Genomic DNA, 20268 nt, shown 5'->3' with positions numbered 1-20268 from the left:
ACCCTAATGCTAAATGATTAACTCTGAGGATTCATTCTGTTTAAAACTACTTACTTATGCTAAATGACTAGTATTCCTTAACAGCAGCTGTGTTTTAAAAACAATTATAAAAACCTTCAAGCATCACAAGATTCGCAGCAAAGTAGAAGAAAGAGACGTTAATTGTGATGGTGTGACCCGATTCCCTTAAACATGTTTGATTTAAAAAATTTTCTTCAATCAACTGAAATGTAATTAGGGAGAAGATTCATATTCTAACATGGTTCAAACAGATTTTGCCCTGGTAATGTCTATTTTTATGCACAGTTTTGCCACTGAGAATCTCATCATGTTCCTCTATGCCAGTAACACCCAAAATAAATCATTTCAGGCACACACAAGCAAACTGTACCCAAGGAGGGTTCCTTCCATTCTCATCTCCATAGATTTTTTTAAAGACTACACATTAAAGAGTCGTCTTCCACTGGTGATTAGCCATGAACAACATTTTAAGCATATAGATAACAAGTATTATCTAGAAGAGCAGTTAATGAATGATCCTACAGGATATTTTAGTGATGCTTTTGACTCGGTAGGGACAAGGCAAAATGAGTGATCTTCGTCCTTAACAGGTATGGAGCACGTGAGGTGCCATTCACAGCTGTTAGGATGACTCCAAATTTAAACCAGTAGCTCTCTATAACACTGAAAAAGCATTGAACCAACAAAGTAAATGGGAAACTCCTGCCGACATCAGTAGAAGCATGATCAGGCTCTGATACAAGATGAGTCACAAGGCAAGAATCCCCTGTTCTCCTCCCTTAAATCAGAGGAATTTAAGATGCACTTTGGTCAGCATAAAACCACGGGACACAACCACCCCCCGGATTTGGACAGAAATGGACATTCATCTGTGTGCAAACCCAGAAGCAGTTTGGGCTTTTGTTCATTACTAACTAGCATTAAGAAACACGCGCGTTTTAAGAAACACTGATTTCTACAAAGAGCATCGAAGGGGCAGAGCAGGAGAGTTTTAAATATTAAGATAAATTCCACCCCAAACAAGACAATCTCAGAAGGCTGGTCTGGTCAGTATACATTACCTCCGTTTAACAGGTAGTTTGAATATACATTGATTAAATGGAAACTATACAGTACAGTACGGTAGAACTTACTTTTTTATACAGCTTAAATGCTTTATTAAGCTGCTTCTGATTCAGCTTACAGTTCCTAATTTTTAATTTACCAGAGAAACAGTCAAAACAGTACCACAGCATTATCTTTCAAATTCTCTTCTAATACAAGATGATAGAGAAGACTCTGCTGTAAATATCAGTCTTAAAAAATCCCCTTCCCCCATTAAAAAAAAAATAAAAATTAAAGTTAATTCTCTACACCATGACACGTAAATGTTGCTGAGCAAGGAATCTCAGCTGGCAAGCTATCTTGTGACTGTAGTGAATTAAATGCTGCACAAAATAAGAGGTCTTTAAAATACCCTGTGTGGGAAGAAATGCATGATCTCTTGCTTAAAAATAAGGAAACAGTGAGAGTGAACTATATACCCATGGCTACACAATCTGTGAGCAACAGCACTACAAGTGGGACACAGATTTATTTTTTTTTAACATACTTCCATACTCCTCATGTAAAATCCTCATTCCCACCCTCTATTTTTCACTTGTTTTGATATATAGGGACAAGGAAAATCTCCCGCTAGAGTTTGCTCTCTAGCTCAGAAGTTATTTTTTCTTTTGCACTCAAATAGCACCTAGCCTAGATCTATCGTGCTCGGAATTTAAACATAAACCTCCGAGCGCCAGGGCTCAGATTCCATAGGCCTGACCCTGCTGCCCAAATATATATTCTCAGCAAATGCAGCACAGAAAGCAGCTTGGAAAGCAGCTACTGCAGACCTGCAGGAATCACGTCTCATACAGACCATAGGGTCTTGTGTACTATGCTTGTAAGCAAATTATTTTATTTTCAAATCTGTAATTCCATTTACAGGAACGAGCTACAGAAATGTGTTGTGTTTCCCCTGTGCTAAAAGACCTCTTTTTGGCCTTGTTAACTCCTGCCTCAAAACCCACTTCCTCTGTGCCTCCCCCCTCCCGTCCCCCTAATTCCTTCCTGTACTTGATTGTGCAATCTTTTGAGGTAGATTAAGATTCTTCCTTTTATTGCAGATGATGGTAATGAGGGTCTTAATTTAAGCAACAGAAAAATAAATCTGATTTGGTATTACAGTAGCTAAATAGAATAGCTATTAGATCAACAACACAGAAAAGAGACTTTTTGGCTTCTCCCCAGCATTTTTTTTTTGTGAAGGCATGGTTTTAGTTTGTTTTCTAATCTCCAATCTGTTTTGTTGGGGAGTTGAGCCTGTCAGCTCAGCTCTGCAAGAGCCAAAACTAACAGTATTTCCCCAAACAAAGATTCATTCAGAGAATCAGATTATATGCATTGTGTGCTGGAGCAAAGAGGCAGGCAAGTGAAACAAAAACATTTCTACACTGAGTGAATGTGTGTAGGACTTGCGAGGAGGCCAAGCTCTAGCATCTTACCATTTGTACCTACAAAGTTAATCCCAGCTGCAGCCCTAGGATACTAATCCCAGACAGAGCTTATTTTAAACGCAAGTATTAAGGCAGCTCATTTTCTTGGTTACCTAGTTCATCCTCCTTACCTGAAATCCTCCCACAGTAGCAGACCGATTTGTGGAGGGACGTTGTATCGCCCACGCTCTACAAATGACAGTAGGGAACTTCGTGCTGAAGTTACATCAAACAATTTAAAACAACCAGACCCTCCCCACTGTTTGATTCATCTCTTTTTAAAAACAATACTTCAATCTTGAAGACAGAGATACTAGAACAGAATTTTTCCTCTATCATGAGAATTATGTATTAAGAAGTATTAGAAGAATAAAAAAGAAAAAACAAAGTTGTCCACTGGCAAGTTGGAATTGCACCAACTGCCAAGGAACATGTTACCTAGGCAGATTTCACCCAGGAAGGCTGAGGTATGCATCTCCTAAAAAGGAACAGGAAAGTAAAAGCTCAGCCATACACCAGAAGCAAACATTCCTGCCCCAACAAATGCACTATAAACCTGCATGTATTTATTTCACAAATGGAATGTTATTTTAAGCAAAGTTTGGAAATTCAACTTAATTAGCATAAATGAAGGTTTGCAGTGTCTGGGCTCTTGCTCCAATGAAGACCGCGTCTACGCTGGTGACTCAGGAAGGGACGCGGTCAGCGGCGTGGCACACTGGGCACTGCCTTGGCTTACACCTGCGCTGTGCCAAGGCAACGTCCTCCAGCCTCCTCAGAGAAAAGCAAGAGCTGGAAAACTCACGTTTTGAGAGTATTATCACATCTACACCAACAGCTTTTCATCCCACCATTACGTCAATCAAGGAAAGGAGTTTCGTGCTGGAGTTTTAGCCAAACATAACATGGCCAAGATCTGCTATGTGAGGAGGAAGGCTTGCAGACAGCTGGGAAGGACCACTGGAGAAATGCTTTAGACAGAAGCATGTTTCATGCAAGTTATTAAAGAGTGAAAAGAGTGTGAAACAGCACAGGGCGAAGGGGAACTTCAAGAATAGTATAAATATCAAGGAGACTTGGAGCTTATAGTGTCCTTCAGCCAGTGTATATTATAGACAGTTTCTCATTTCCAGTCAGAAATCAAAGGATATTTCTAGAAATGTTCCTGCTTTTCAGACATTTGTCCAACATCAACTCACTTTACTACAGAACTGAAACAGCAAGAAACCAGAAAAAGCCTCATAAGGAATGTCACTGATATTTCAGTCAAAAGGCTGAGAAATGGGCCTCACCATCACCATCTGGGTAAGAGGGTGGGAAGTAAATTCTTTTAAATTTTTTCTGCAGTGTAGCTTAATGCCTCACGTTTTAAAGGACTCACCCTTGTAACAAAATGATCATGTTATCTCTGTATTTAAAGCAGTAAGCATGAAACCCTCTCTCAGAATGCCAGACAGCTGTTCTCTGCCTGCAAGCTGCAGGCCAAGTGCTGAAGTCAAGCTACTAGAGATGCAAAACTTGAAAACTTGGCAGTTCCCCTTCTCTCTGGTGCTAGGACTGCAAGGTTTGTGCACCTCTGTCAGTGTTGTGCCCTGGGCCAGAATGACCAGAACATGAGTATCCCGCATCACTCACAGAGTTGTCAAAGCCACTTTTAACACAACCAGCTTGAGAACTTTCATTTAGGAAACACGTGCTCTATTCTTTGCCTGAAAGGAGCAGAAGACAAACATCAGCTTTAACAAACCTTGTGACTTTGTAATACACAATGGTGCACCAGTGACTACCATGGTGAGCAGCAGCAGCGAGGGCCGAGAGAGTTACTAGATTTTCTTTGCTGCATCATCTTTACCAACAGCTTTCTTTTCAGCTCCCTCCCCGCTGCGCGCTTCCCTTTTAGAAAACAGCCACCACACTCAATGCACCTCTTCTCCTCTCCATCACTTCCTTCTCTTCATCTTGCCTCCCTGTTGCTCAAACAAGGTTTAGAAGACCTTCAGATGAGGCAAATGAAACATTATATATCTAACAATGTTGCAGGTGGCATAATAAGAATATCATTATCAGTTCTACTGTCATCTTTTCTTACAAAAACTCTGCTAGGAAGCAGAGGAACTTTCCTACTGCCATCAGTTGTGACGATCAACACACTGTACTGATAAACCTATCAGCAAAGTAACTCACACCAGATCAATGCATCTGGGTTTCCTTGTTTTTGAAGTGTTTCCTGTGTGCTCACACTGGGTGAAAAGTAAGAAGTGTCATTTTTAGAGCAGCTTCAATACAAAGGGAGGAGACCCTCCTCGCTTATTTCAACAGTCTCTGGAAATTTTCCACTTCTTCCTAAAACTCGATTTCTGCCACTGGCTTTTCATGAGCCTTCTCAGAATCAAAATGTTCATTACAAAGAGCTGTTTTCTGATACAGATGATCAGGAACTGATACGCTCATCCAGCCATTTTCCTTCTCACTTAAAAGGACAGCTGCTGGCAAGGACTCTTGTACAGCGAGCTGGGAACGTGTCAGGCTCCTTTTGAAAGTTAAGGCCTTAGCCTAGATGAATAAACTGGTCAAGATGTGATGGATGATCTGGGACTCTTTTTAAGCACCTAAATTACGGTTCAGAGACTTTTCACACGCAGAGCTTCTGACGAACCCAAACAAACCGTATCAGCGCAGCAGATCAGCACAGCTCTGAGCAGTGCACTCAGACAGGAACCCAGAGCTGTTTACCACGCTCAACAGGCAGAGAAACCCGAAACCAGCACTTCTGCCACCGAGGATAGTGTAACATTCTCTGCACAGCATCACAAGCCTATAAATATACTGCAAGAGTTCGGAGATCTTATTCTGAAAGCGACTTCAGTGTTTTAAAAAGAAGAGACGCTCCCCCACCTCTCCTCTGGTGAAACAAAGCTTTCATACCAGCTGTCTGCAACCGGCTTCCTGCAGCATGAAAAACACCAGACCTGCTACCAAATTCAGTTATTAAAGACTCAAGATTGCAACAGCACATCCAGTTTTATTCAAAGTTTACATTAAAGCTGAGCCAGAAACTGCATAAAAGACAGAGGTAGACTAAAAGCACCGTTGTGTTACTACTAAGGCTACTGGAAGATCAAAAAATATCCCATAAAAAGACAATGTCAGGAGAAAACCACTTCCAGAATTAACAAAAACAGACTGGAATGGGGAAAAAAAAAGTTTAAAAATAAAACAAATAAATAAAATCACCTCTAAAAGGCCATGCACACCTCTCAGAAAAAGTCTCTTAGAGCGTTATTGGATCTAAGTGCAAATGCTTTGACAATACCTTCACCAAAACCAGCCCTTCAATTTGAGGTGAACATCACACAGACCTGCGAAGCGGCAGGTCCTCCTGCCCCTGCTACAGCAACAGCCACATCTCGAAGCACAGCAGAGAAACTCCCTGGGATTGACCAGTCAAAGACCACAGCCTGCTGGGAAGGTTGAACATTGAGAGAACAAGTAGTGGAAGAGAGACCTTCACCTCTGCATCACCAGCTCAAACAGCAGCTGCGGAAACTTGGCCATAGCACTGCAGGAAGGGCTGTGCAAGTGACCCTTCGTTAATTAACCGGGACATGGCGGGAAGCATGCTAATGCTTGTGACACACAATCCTCACCACACTTTTCCCAGATGGCTCTCGTTGCCCGTTTAGGATTGGACAGGCCAAGGGAGACACCTGGTTCCCACACACAGATGGGGAGATGATCAGCCCTGTCCTTAGGAAAGTGGCTCCTGTCATGCTGAAAAGTAGTTTGTTACTTCATAACGACGGTGGTTATGGTCATTATGCTCACCACAGCACAGGGCACTGACAAATATTTCATAGAAGTTAACTTCATAAAGTAATATTTAACCCCACTACATGCGGTGACGGTCAGAAAAAGACCTTGGTTTTACTGCAGTGTAACTGTATAAAGTCATTGCTTTGCTCACAGTAACCACCATGCTTAAATAAATCTACCAGCAAAACACTTCAGAGATTCTCACACCATTCACCTGTTAAAACACACAGCTGGACTGTCTTGTCCCGCTTCCTTACCAAGAACACATTTTCAAATGGACCAAGATGGTTTATGTTCCAAAGCAAGTGGTGACTTCCAGAGTAAAACCTACAACAATATCAGTGCTTTCCTTAATCTTACTACAAACAAAAGAACAACAAAAACCACCCTTTGTTAAATCACCCTTGAACAAGTCTCTTAGTTGAGCCACGTTTTTCCCATGTGCCAAAATCACAATAAACCAGCCTCAATTTTCACTGTGCGGAGTCCCGTAGAATGCTCAAAGGAAAGGTAAATAACATTTCTTGCACATTCATTGCTATAGAGAGAAGCAATCTCTCTACACTTCCTGGGATCAGTCTCCCCATTTTGAAAAGGCCACTATATTCACACAGCCTATAATCACCGCATGCAGAGGTCAGACCACAAGCCTACTAATGTGCTAATAAAAACTGCTAATAAACATTGTGGACTTCTTAAGCTCCGCTAAGATTTTTACTGGAGATTCGAGTCTCCTACTTGTACAACTGGATACCGAAAACAGATGGGATGCATGCTGGGCTCCTAAACAAGAGCCTTCACAGACCAAAGCTTTACTAGAAACAGTAATGAGCTGGCTGTTATTGCAGATTTCTCTGCATCTACTTACAGAGTCTCTAAGCTGAGCTGTGCTCTTCAGGAGCACTTGCTGATTGGATGAAGTAAACGATCAAAATCTAATCACATGGTTCCTACAAAGGGTTAACTATTTCACACAGCAAGAGACAGAGACCAGAAGAGAGGAATGCCTCTTGTTCCCATGCAGTTTGATTACAGATTACCCCTCTGTCATATGAGGAATGACTCAGATCACAGAGCCATTCAAGTCACAAACATATTGGCTGTCTGCTTTCACAATGCAGTGGAATCTCCAGTACCTTCAGGCAGCTGCTTAGGGAAGGCAGCAGTGCAGAACTGGGCTGATATCAGAGAAAGCAGCCACGCAGCAACACAAACTGAGTTTATCTGAAGCTTGCAGACCCAAATGCCACTGATATATACTGCCTTGTGCAGCCCTGAGGAAAAAACATTTCTGTACCAAGCGAAAGCTATAAAATGAGAGCACTTTAAAGGCATAATTTTTGTAAGGCCAAAGACAAATCTCTTATTTAGAAGAAAAAAGGTTAGCGAACAGTGAAAAGTGCTGTCTGGAGTTTTTTCGCAGCTGATATTACAACACTGTCTAGTTCACTCTAATACTTGGCAGCAGAACTCGCCTGCTGCAGCAGGAGCTGTGAGAGCACCCACACAGGTTGGGCCAGAGGTCCAGCCTTCCCAGTACCGTGTCCAGCAACGGACACAAGACAGTGCTTGAGGACGAGAGAGAACAGGACAAGGATGTCTGTATGACACTCCCTGCAGCCCCCAACAACCAGCCCCTCTCAACGAATGGAAAATGATTTTAACCATTATCTTACTCCTTAAAAGTGAACTGGAAGAACTACATTATTTCTCCTTTTGCTATGTTTATAAACACCTCTATTTTTTTTCCCCATACCTGGGTGAGTTGCACATATGTATTGATTTGGCAGGTCTCTGCTTTGAAAAGGGAGGGATAATGCCATTTTCAAAAGATAACAGCCACTACGGTGACTACTTCAACAAATCAGATGCCCCAGCTTTTGGATAGATTGCTTCAGGCTCTCAGCTATTTCGCAATCCCTGCTTTCTATTTTCAACAAGTTTTACGTGTCAAAAACAGGGTTGCTAATTACCTGAAATAAGTGCAGTTTCCTCCTTGAGGATATCTGTATCTTTGATCAAGTCAGTTCTCCCATTCCAACACCAGGTTCATTCGAAATAAGCTGACAACACGCAAAGAACTTCTCTGGCTCTGCAGCACATCTAAGTATTTCACAACAATATCTAAATCCTTTGACTTAGTGCTTCTTTTTTACAAGTTCCATATCCTCAAGCCCAGAAAAGTAATTTTTTTGTCTGTTGCCAGGTCACTAACCTGTTTCCCCCTCTACAACCTCTCCTTTCAATTTTCTTTCTCAAAAGCTGCGTTACAAACAGCAAAATCAAGTACATCGTCTCAGATCACTGCTTCATGCCTTTCCATATCTGGCATGCCACCACCATATTTTCCATTCCAGTTCTCTCAACTTCCAGCCCGTCAAGGACAGATGTTTACCAAGCAAACAGAAAGCTGGACTAAGCTGAAGCGTCTGTGCAGACACTAATACACAGGCATCTGAATGTATACAGGGAAACATTTATACCTTCTCTGGACACCGTGCACAATGAGCTAACGCGAGGAGCATGGCATGTAACACCCAGACCTTCGCGTGCTGCTAACAGACAAGTAGATTTGAGAGCCCATTCCTGAATCCACAATGCAGCTTAGGAAAACCAGGATTTTGTTGTGGTGCCTCTCACTTAAATACAGCAAGTTCTCCTGGTGCAGGCAGTTGTCACTGTAAATATTATTAGAAGAGCTTGACTTGCCACGGATAAGCTTACTCACACTGCTGCAGCTTCTACACAAACCATTCAGAAATTCATCAGAATGAGCAGAGATCAACCATCCTAGAAAATAACACATTTATAATTCTTTGCTCTGGGAAGTGTGGCACCAGATAATATCCATATCCATTGACTGGCAGATCAGGAATGCAACAAGATCTTCCCCTGACCTCATCCTGTTTGGCACTTCTTCTCTAACAGTTGCCAGGCCCACAGCCCAGCCCAGGTATTTCCTTTTAAACTCTTTTTTTTTTTTTCAGTTTTCCTTTTTATGTGCATGCCTTTCCTTTTTCACCTTGTTGATCACTCCTGCTTCTGACACACAGTTTTCAATAACTAACACAGGCTACATCAAGTGTCATATCACAACACCAAAAGTAAGTTTGCACGATAGCCAGATAATGAAGAGCAGTCATGGACTTCAAAGAAGAATCACACAGAACTGAGCAGCTCTTCCACAATTCATGCTCCATTTCATCCCTGTCCCTTTGGGAATGGTGTCAATAGTGAAGACAAACACTGAATAATTTTAACAGCAGCCTAAAATCTGGATGCAAGACGCAGCAAGAACAATTTAGCAGAACAGCCTGTGATGGCTCACATGCACATTCACATAAATGCATAGCTGCTAGATGGTAACTAAATGCAGTTGGCCTAAGTTATTTTTAGGTCTATTGTGAAACCCTAACGTCACTTCTTTCCAGCTGCTCCCAAGACACAGCACCATCCAGGCCCGGGCTCTGTGTCACTACTCCTGGTCTGATGGTCTCAGTCTAACCCTTGCCCTGCAGTAGAGTTTTACTGGGTAGGAGTTCGGTCAAGGCGACAAAGCCCCTGATACAGGCAGGGCGATGCAGACAAGAAGAGTGTTTTGGCCAAGGAGCTCACGTGGGCTGGGAAAGCGGTCTGGTTGTCACATAGAGAAGTCACTGCATTCGCTGCAGCCCTGCTAGAGGTCTCATAGCTGTGCTGGCCAAGGTCACTCAGTCGACGTGTCCTTGAACTGCTGAGCACCCGTTACCATGGAACCTTGAGGGAAGGGAGAGTAAACAAAGTGGCAAAGGGAAATAGAGGCCAGGATTTTGAGTAAACATCCCATGCTAGAGAGTTCTGAAAACAATGAACTTGACAGATTCCAGCAGCAAAATCATCCTTCGTGCCTCTACAGTGTTTGCTTGGATCTTGTTATGCAGAAATATCACTTATTAAAACCAAAAAAACAAGAAACCAAAACTCTGCTGATACATAAGGACTAACAGGCTTCACTGTTGGATGGATCAGTGAAAAGGCCTCATCCTGTTTATGTTTCTGAGGATCTGTTCTAAGCAACAGTACAAGATGCAACACAAGCTCCTCGGGACGGAACGGTCTGGTACACCTCTTGCACCCAGCCTGGCAGGACGCAGCCCCAGGACCAAGCTCCTGTGTTTGCCACAACTGTTCTAACGGCAGCAAGGCCCTGGTGTTCACACCAGCTCTCGGCACGATTACCTGTGAAGCACAGGAGCCGAGCAGCACACAGGACCACACAAACACCACACGGACGGTTCAGACCAGGGCAGAATTGCAAGCTGTCACCTTTACCCCAGATTTGCAAGATCCAAGTATAAACAATGCAGCTGCTGTCTCACTTCCAAAACTAATAATGGCAATCCTCTTTCTCAAGAAGGACAACTCTATTACAGAAGAGCAAGGCTTTCTGGATCTTCTCCTCACCCCCTCGGTCACCCTTAAGGCTCAGCTCTTCAGTTCCTGTTCTCATTCACAAGCCAGCCCTAGTACAAGAAAACTCCACCTAAGACCAGCAAAGACAAGATCGTTCTTTCACCTCTCAACTGAGATGGAAGAATGACGTTTCTGCGTCATGCTCACGCAGAAACGAAGTTGTAGCAAGCATCAGATCCCTGATGTAGCTGTATAAGGACAACTCTTTATGGACTAAAGGGGGTAGATCTCTTGAGCTTTCTTCCTTTGCTCCTTCAGCTGAAAGCAGCCTTAGCTTTTCTATTTCTGCTCTGAACTATCCCCCCAAAATTCTGTCCTTTGTTTCCCAAACCACTGAGAGAATGCATAGGGAAATAGTCTTAATTGCAATGAAAGAGAAGCACAAACAACACATATGTATTCTACCCATAAAGATATCCTCTGCTTGCTCTGATGTGGTATAATAAGCAACAAAGATATCCCTGGAAATCCAGAATCTCCCACTGCATTGAAAAAAGCATATCTCTCTGTAGCAAGCCACTGCCACATATTAAAAAATTCAGGTAAGACAAGGCATTACATATAGTATAAAGGACTGCATCCACCGCTTCCTTGCGCTACAGAGGGATGATACAGTCTCTTAACTGTGTTACTGATGTAGATAATGTTGTGCTATGAACACAAACCCAAGGATCAAGAAGCTGTCTGACAAGTCATTAAAATTTAACAAGTCATTAAAATCTTTCTGCGCTTTTCAGAAAAAATGCTCAATTCATTAAGTGGCACGCTCAGCTGCTTAACAATGAACCCTTTTCCTAGCATCATGCTACATCATAAAAGGTATCATGACAAAAGGGTTATCTGTGGGTCAGCAGTGATCTGGCCTAAACACACTCACATATCGCTAACTAAAGAGAATCAGATTCTTCCACTAATGCCCTGCTGTACGATAATCCCAGGGGTGGCCTGCAGGCCCTCCTCATTTGGCCTGTCACCTTCTGTTTCACGGTCCTGAGGAGACACAGCAGCTCTGAGAACCACTCCTAACTCCCTGGGCTTTGTACCTCTACTGTACCTTCCACGTGCCCGTGGTCCGGTTAACTGACCCAGGGAAGGAATTGCTTCACTGTGCCTTGGACCTCGATGGCTTCCTATGGTCCTCTCCAACCCTATCTTCTATTATCCATCTGATGGACAGCCCAACTTTAAAAATACTCATCTTTCACAAAGGTGACTGTTGCTGAGCTTGCTCTTACATAGCACCCCGAGTCCGAATACCTTCGGGTACAAACTGAAACCTACTTAACAGAGAGGGAATAGCCGTCACCCTGCAGCCAACCGCTCATCCTCCAACAGGACAGCCAAGGTGTCATTCAGGTTCTCCCTTAACACCCCCTCCTCAGAGGCCTTAAGCCGGTAAGAGGCCTATAAGCGATCGTCACATGTATGAGAATGACAGTAAGATAAACACCATCCCCAAAGGAGTTCGAGTAGACAAACATCTGCTCAATCCAACACCACATTTAACACAGCGAGGCAGAGTCCAGCGACAACAGCACATCAAGCCAAAGGAAGAAAGCCCTCATCACTTATGCTTGCAGAGTAAAGATGGTTCCCTAATACGCGAGGTCCTTCAGCAAACGGGAGTGGCACCTTCACCCCTGAACAAACCTCTCTTGCAGAAAGGGGTCACGCCTCACATGGCAATTTGGTGTTTCACAGCTCAAGGAGATTGACACCACTTAGACTTCCAAGTCCAACCAAACAGCTCTCCACAGGTGAAAAATCCAAAATACAGCTCCCATTGTTCTAAAAGCAGGAGGGCTTTCTGGATTCTCCCGAAGGTCACCATCGGCAACAGACTCAGGAATCCAGAGCTGATGCTCCAAATATTCCAGCTTCCTCGGCTACTGCGAAGTACAGCCCTTCCATGAGGAGAGAACCACAACTACAGGTCAGGGCAGGGAGCAGGTGCTTTTCACAGGCACTTCGTGAATGCCAAAGGCAGGCAGCAAACACTGTCTTCCAGAAGCATTGTGATTACCATTTAAATACCAGCCTGGTTTTATCACCCTGTAATTTGCATCTGTAGGGTTCCTCATCAGTTACAATGGCCAGTAGCTTTACTAACAGAGGTGTCAGTAAGCTGTGTATCTTCTTCCTCTTCCCCTCCTAAATCTTTCTTCTTTTTGTCTTCTTTCCTTTATTATTTAAGTGTGTAGCTGAAGCATCACCTTCCTTTTAGACTCCTAGGTTAGCTCACTTCTGAACTTCAGGCCTTTGTCTCCCCGTTTCAAAAGGAGCAGTACACACGTCTGGGTCTCTGAAGCGTTGAGACTGCTTGGATCATTTTTAGAAGGGAGAAAGGGAGGAAAAAGCAGTTAACTGATTTATCTAAGAGCAACAAGCCAAGAAACCAAGGGCTAGTGAAAAGCTTTGTCCTTGTGTCACAAAGTAAATAAGCTGTGGCAAACGCACACTAGAACATTTCCAACGGCGATCACAGCTTTACTTACAAAGTGATGTCTACATTAATTATCTTACGAATGGCACCAAGACAGTGTGTTTTACATTCAAAACAAACAATCAAAAACGACCTTCCAACTCCCATTTGAGCAAACAAACAAAAAATTATTTTGAAAAGACCATGTTTAGAATTTCTGTTCTAGTAGTAAAACTATTAGAAGCAATTTCTGGAAAACCTAGCTTTTCCTAACCCCATTTTCCAAGCCTTCCTGCTTCAGAAACTGTGACAATAGTGTAACTCTAGCTTGCACTAAAAACAATTAAATTCAGGTTTTTCCATCACCGTCTGAAACACAAAGAACCGACTCTATTTTCTTTGGAGGCAACTGAAACAAGTACTTTTCCTAATCATCTTCATAATTGTTTTATAGACACGTTAAAGATTTCCTTCCCAGAGTGAAAGAAAAATGGTATGAAAGCTGTAAAATATTTCTATAGCCATCAAAGAGTTTAGAAAGCTTGTCTTTTTCTTCAGAAGTAGCTTAGAAGTTTTGTTTTTAAAGAGACTGCTTGTGCCAGTGACGTTAAAATATCAAAGGACAGACAAGGAAAACTGTAAATGCTATTAATTTCTGCATACAAAGGAAAGGAAGTAGCAAGCATATAGCCTGAAGTCTGTTAATTAAAAAATGAAATACCACATTAAACCCAAACTGGTCCAAGTTTCTAAACTGATAAGGTTTGTTGTTGTTGGTTTGTTTTGTTTTGAAAAGACAAACATTTCTAACAGCAAAAGGAAGCAAGGCAGTGTTAGAAGAGCCAGACCAGGAACCCCAGCTCTCCTGTCCCCATTTTACGGCATGATCACCCATGACTTCCATGCCTGGGTCCACTCAGCTCACTCTCCCTTTATCAGGCACACCCTTATGGAATGCCTCCGATCTAACTCTCCCATCACAGATCAAAGCACAGGGCAGAAATCCTGGACTTCTCTGACTCCAGCGGCACCTTCAATCACCTACCCTCACTTTCCATATAATCTTCCCTTCCACACCTACCTCTCCTGCCCTGAACAGCACTACACCGTCATCCTCTTTTCTCCCCAGCTTATCAGTATCCCTTCACCTTCGTTCTTCTTATCAGATCTCCTCTGAGTACAGCTCCAACCTCTTTTCTCCTCCACAATATCCTTATCATCCCCAGAGGCTTCCTTTCCTTGCTGCCATTCTGTCCGGTACTGCTGCTGAATGTTTTCTCCCTCACACAAGTTCAGTGAGTTTGTAACCCGGGCTCAAACCCACCCAGTCAGCTGACAGGTCATTTGTTTGACTTTAACTTCACAATACCTTTTTTTTTTTTTCCTTCCTGTTTCCATCCCTGTGACCTCCTCTAGCAACACCATCCACCCTACTGTGCAGCTTTATCTTGGCCCTTCCAATTCATTCAATGTATTCCTCAAAGATCCTCTTCATTTTACTCCAAATCTCAGTGAGCTTCTGGCCTCACTCCTTGCCCTCTTGACTCTTCCCTCTTTGCGTAACGTTATTAGAGGAAAAATTCCACTCACGCACAACTTAAAGAGCTGAATCTCTGCTTGCACAGAAACTGACAGGCTTGAAATGTAAAATGTCTCTCTGACAACTCAGAGCTGCCCAGCCAGCAGCTCAATATGGCTACAAAGCTCCCTTCATTCCTCACCACCACTTTCCAGCTTGCTGCACCACTGGACACCCCTTTGTTTAATTAAGACTAATCATAGCTTAAGGATACACAGACAGATAAGCAGCTGCTGAAGTGACTGTATATCAACTCTGCCTTCCAAAAGAATGGAATTTATTTTTTTTTTCCCCCCACATGAGAGAGTAACAAACAAGAATGATTCAGTGACCTACTAAAGGAGCATGTGGAAAAACATGAGTAAAGCCAAGACCTGAATTTCGGGTTTCTTGGCTTTAATTCCTCTTGCCACTCAGCAGAAAGACATGAGACCTAGTAAGGGGGGAGAGAACTGGAAATCCGTGTATTCATTTCTGTTGCCATCAAACTCTAACTTTATTCAAAGCACATCGTAATCATGCAACATGAAACCTTCACTAAAAGTAATTCCAAATCTCACAGTTCAGTCAAGCTTTTTTCAGACCATGCAAAAATTACTGAGAACTGCCAATCTGAGGACAAACTAGCTTCCTCTTCCCTATTTCAGCAATCCATCAAAAATTATGATTATGAAATCCATGTTGTATTTAAGCCATAAAATAAGATCTGTTAACTGTGTGAAAACACAAGACAAGAGAACTACAACGAAATATGTAGACTAAATGGTAAATAGAAAGATGGTATCAGTGATGTGCCTTTTTAATGAAAATTGTGACTACTGTACACACCTCTAAGTAACACCCTACACAGTCAGGTCCACAAAAAACACTAAAAACTTGTGACCTGCAGAGCCACCAAAATAGTCAAGAGTAAAACAACAAAAAAAAAAAAAAAATTGTCCCTGTATCTAAATCTCTGTCTACAGAATTTGTCTTTTCTTCCTGTAAGTCATGTGTAGCCCTGAAGACACCAAAGCCTTAATTTCAAGCAAGGCCTTTTCACACTACCACTATTAAATGTTTACTTTGGCAAAAGAAATGCATCTTTGAAACAACAACAGCTCAGCAATCTTTCTGCAAACCTTTTTGAGGTTCAGGGTTGTCAAGGTGGAATTTAAGAGTGTGCCTTATACACAGCTTAAAAGCTTGTGACTATATCAAGCATCTGAGATAGGCAAGGTAAGAGGCTCAGTAACAATGCCCTGATTTATATCGCACTGGAAGACAGCATCCTTGCTTTGACATGACCCCTTAACCATGAGTACTTACAACGCAGCAACTCTGCTCAAGTTAGGCTCAGTTCATAGGATGAATATAGGTGGTTTTATCTGAGTAATATTTTACATGCTGCTTGTAGAAATATTACTAAATTCTGGACATTTTTAATCTCAAACCTGCTATCATTATTGCCGAGACCTTCCCAAAAAGCATGCTGCATTAAGAAAGAATATATGGCAAAGGCGCTTTGGAAACTGATCCCTAATTTCAGTCCACTGAAGAAGGGAATATTTTTGGCTTACATCTGCATGAAGTGAAGGAGTCATATTGCTGAAGAGAAGAGATCTAGAAATGACCTGGCAAGCTTTTCAAAAGGCAGCCTTCGTCACGATTCCCAGACCCCACTCTCCGGTTCCGTGCAACTTTAACAAGCAGGATCCAGAAGGGTTTAGACAAGTATCTGATGACAATGTTAACACTCTTACCTAAGGTACAACACCTGGCATGCTCCTTAAGCTCTTATTAGAAGGTGAGAGGATTCTGAGGCTACTTAATAATAAATGAGCCCACAAAGTCATCTTCACTTACCCCGTGATACCCTACCACTAAGTAAGACGGACATCAACTGACATAATAATATGTAACAGAAGTTTAAAAGGAACGCCACCCACACTGAGTGTGAGTAGTATCTTTAATAACTCATAAAATAAAACTTGTGCTTTGTTTCATGATGTACATGACCACACACAACTGATTAGCCCGTTCTCTCAGCTGCTGTGGTCGTTTCCCCAGCACGGCAAGCGGGGAACCTTCACAAAGAAAATCGACGACTTACGAGGTCCCAGAGCCGCATCACCTCTTATTTCCTCACAGGGCATGGATAAGACACACTGGGTGAGTACTAACTGAAGCCTGCACTGTCACTTAGCCATTTACACCTGGGGAAAAAAAAACTAAATAATCGACTTAAACCTACTTTTTTGAGGAGTACTGCATTGTATTTCCTACTCCCTGCAATGGTTACACCAGGCGTTCCAGCATGATTTACCTCTCTACCACCTCAGCTTCAAAACCCGTGAGATAAACCAGCACAATGCCACTGACTCCTACCACGTGTTTTTCAGGGCTCCACATGCAGAGTTTGAAATATGCAGATCTGCCTTTCCAAGTGCATATTCCAGGTTTTGGACCTTAAACAAACTATACACCATTGTTCCTAAACCAGAGCTTTCCACCGGGAAGTCTAAAGTCCCCATATTCCAGCCTGCGAGGGTAATAAATGGTTTACAGTGCCCTTTCATAAAGCATCATTTCCACTTCACGTAAGTCTTCAGCCTGCATTCTACAAGGAGCTGAGCATTATTCTTCCACTGAAGACAACAGCTCTCCAAAATGAAGAGAAAAAAAAATTCTTCTGTCCCAGTCTCAGAAAAAACAACTTCATGATATGCTGTGGTCTGAATATTTCAGAATACAGTTCAGTTTTGAGAAGTTACTTTTGGGTAATGTAATTATTTGGATAATTGTAAAGTTATTAAGGGGCTTTGCTAAATAAATTATCAGGATTACAAATCATTTGACCTAATTCTGCTTAATAATCTTTGTAGGCCGTAGTTTCTCGTTAGAATGAAGAGCGTCAAATATATTTTCATTGCAGAAAGCACATTTTAAAAAAATCTTTTTGCCTCTAAGGTGGCCTGCCTCCCTTACATCAATTATAGCTACCTACACACATCAAGACCGCAAGGTCACGTTGTTCTAAAGGGTTGAGATGAAGGGAGCTAAAGGAGGAAAAACAGGGCTCTCCTGCCTTCGTCAGAGTTCCCACAATCAATCTCACGAGAAAAAATGGGTGACATTTAGATAAAGTACAGCCCGCGTGATACCTGTTGTAAACCCAGTGTTTATAAGTAACTTATTGATTTAGAAGATTGTTTTAATCTAACCGTAGAGGGGAGTATCCTACGGTCATATTTTCCCCTGTGAAATGGCTCATCTGAAATGAGGATTTTCAACCTGCACAACTGGATACGTGATCGAAACAGCTATGATGAAAACTAAAACCAGGTTAGCTTGTGCTGCTCGAAGACATGAGGGAATCCCTTCCCTCATGTTCAGAAATAGCTTTTTTTATCATAAAAAGTTTGACAGTTAAGAGCACAAAGTCATATTAAAAAAAAAACACAGTACAATTAAAAGAGCCCAGGCTACACTGTGCATCCCGACGTGCATGTGATTCAGCATAAATGTGGTCACTTTCAAACACAAACCATCCTAGGGAATGACCTAGGTAATTGAGAAAAACTTTGCTTTCTAGCTCATTGGTAAAGCTAACGGTCACCACACCATTTAGTGCTTCTTTTTAAAGCTTTAAACACTGAAATACTAGCAATGGGTGACAAGTGTAAATAAATATTACACACAGAGCTCTGTTACAGCAACTTCCTTGTTTTTGTATTGAACCTAGCTGAATCACCCCGGCTCTAGAAACGTGATGAGTTAGCTCAGGCCCCCCGCTGCTGGATCTGCAAGCCACAAAGCAAACCCCACACTTTTTCACGTTTCTGTTTCACAGTTTCTGGTGTTGGTTTCTAACCCCCTCAGTTCTTCCCTAGAGTGAATTTCTATCCAGCAAAGGCAGTACAAAACCTGCACGTTTTGTCAGTGCTAGATCAGACAGACAATAATGGGAAAGAATACAGCTGAGGGAACAGCAACAAAAACATTCGCAGAAGCCAAGCAATACTTCCCAAATCAAACTTGAGGCACAGCAATTGCTGCTCGCCTGGATGTCGTATGTTCCCTGGAGAAGACAGGGACAGACAGACTTCTAAGGCAAAAAGGTTCAACCTACATGCTTAATCAATCATTTGTTAAATGGCGATGACTGCTCATTTCACACCCATATTCATCACCCCAAATTATGCTTTCCAAATTATTTTAATTGTTTTTAGATCCAATTTTACAATTGGTTTGTTAGGCAGATATTTAAAAATTACCACAAAGCCATCGAGTTAAGCAAGCTGAATCTGGGCAGGATGTTTCATGGTTACAATCAAGCAAATCTTAAGGTATCCAAGCGCAGAATATGCTTTCCTTTGGTAGCCTCTAAGGAGGTATTTTCTGCACCTTGCCTCATACTACCACCACCAAGCAGAATAAAATATTTTCTGCTAAAATAGATTTGGTGCTCAAATTATACATCTACATCAGAGTTTGGTATCATCAAATTAGTATCACTGAATTATTCCTTTGCATTAGACGTGATCCTCAGTTTCAAAACTAGGATACACTAGTGGAAGCACAACATAAAATAAAACTGATGGCAGCCAATGAGAAGATATGCATGAGAAGCCCAGTTCTGTGCCTCGTAATACCTGTGGTTCCTTTGCACGTTCCTCTCAGCTTGTACCAGAAAGGCAGACTGGTTAATCTTTAGTTAAGTTTTAAATTTTTATTTATTTTGTAAATGCAAAGAATTTATGTCCATTGTTGTACGCACCTTATCTAGGATTTGCTCTCTTGCCAGTAACTAATAACTCGCTTGGTAAAAATTATCAAAATGAGCAGATTAGTTACATTACATTTTCTCGCTAACTGTACAGAACGGATAGCTCTATTTTTTCCTCTTCATTAAGCAATACTTAAATAGAGGAACCTGGGGTGGGCAAAGTTAATTTTCTTTTAGTGAGCTAATGTGGTTCCTATAAATGAAAATAAATATTTCCATTGATATGCTCAGAGACGTTTTCCATCGTTCCTTTTAGTCAACGTCCAAAATACGCTTCATAGAGAACATCAGATTGGATGCAATTTCTGCTATATCGCATGGAACAAAGCCTCGAGCAGGCACACATCTTCTCAAAACACTTCTATTCCATAGCTCTGCCTCCATTTTGGATGACAGACAAAAGGAGTAAATGCGAATATAACGCCTTATTAAAGAGATGAAAAGCAAAACTGAAGTCTAAGCAAAAGACGCAGATAAACCCAGGAAGTGCTACTGCCAGCTGCAGCCACCAAACAAAGGAAACAATGACAGATCCCACTTTCTTGAATTTGTTATAAAAATAAAATTTGGGGGGAAAAAAAATTAAAAAAAGAGGAGTTGGCCAGTTTTCACATAGATCTGGGCAGAAGTGTTTACTTTGCCGTGTAGGCTGAAGCTTTCTGCTTCAGCACCAGATGTTTCCACTAACTCCACGCCT

At 42.0% G+C, this 20268-nt stretch overlaps 1 protein-coding gene across 2 annotated transcripts in view; it reads right to left on the bottom strand.

Annotated features, from left to right (window-relative positions):
- MLXIP (MLX interacting protein) overlaps positions 1-20268 on the bottom strand; it is a 59156-nt gene that overhangs the window by 38036 nt on the left and 852 nt on the right. The window lies entirely within an intron of this gene.

Source organism: Chlamydotis macqueenii, chromosome 17, assembly GCF_036417535.1.
Source record: "Chlamydotis macqueenii isolate bChlMac1 chromosome 17, bChlMac1.mat, whole genome shotgun sequence".
Taxonomy (NCBI): Eukaryota; Metazoa; Chordata; class Aves; order Otidiformes; family Otididae; genus Chlamydotis; species Chlamydotis macqueenii.
This window is presented reverse-complemented; position numbering and strand designations above follow the sequence as displayed.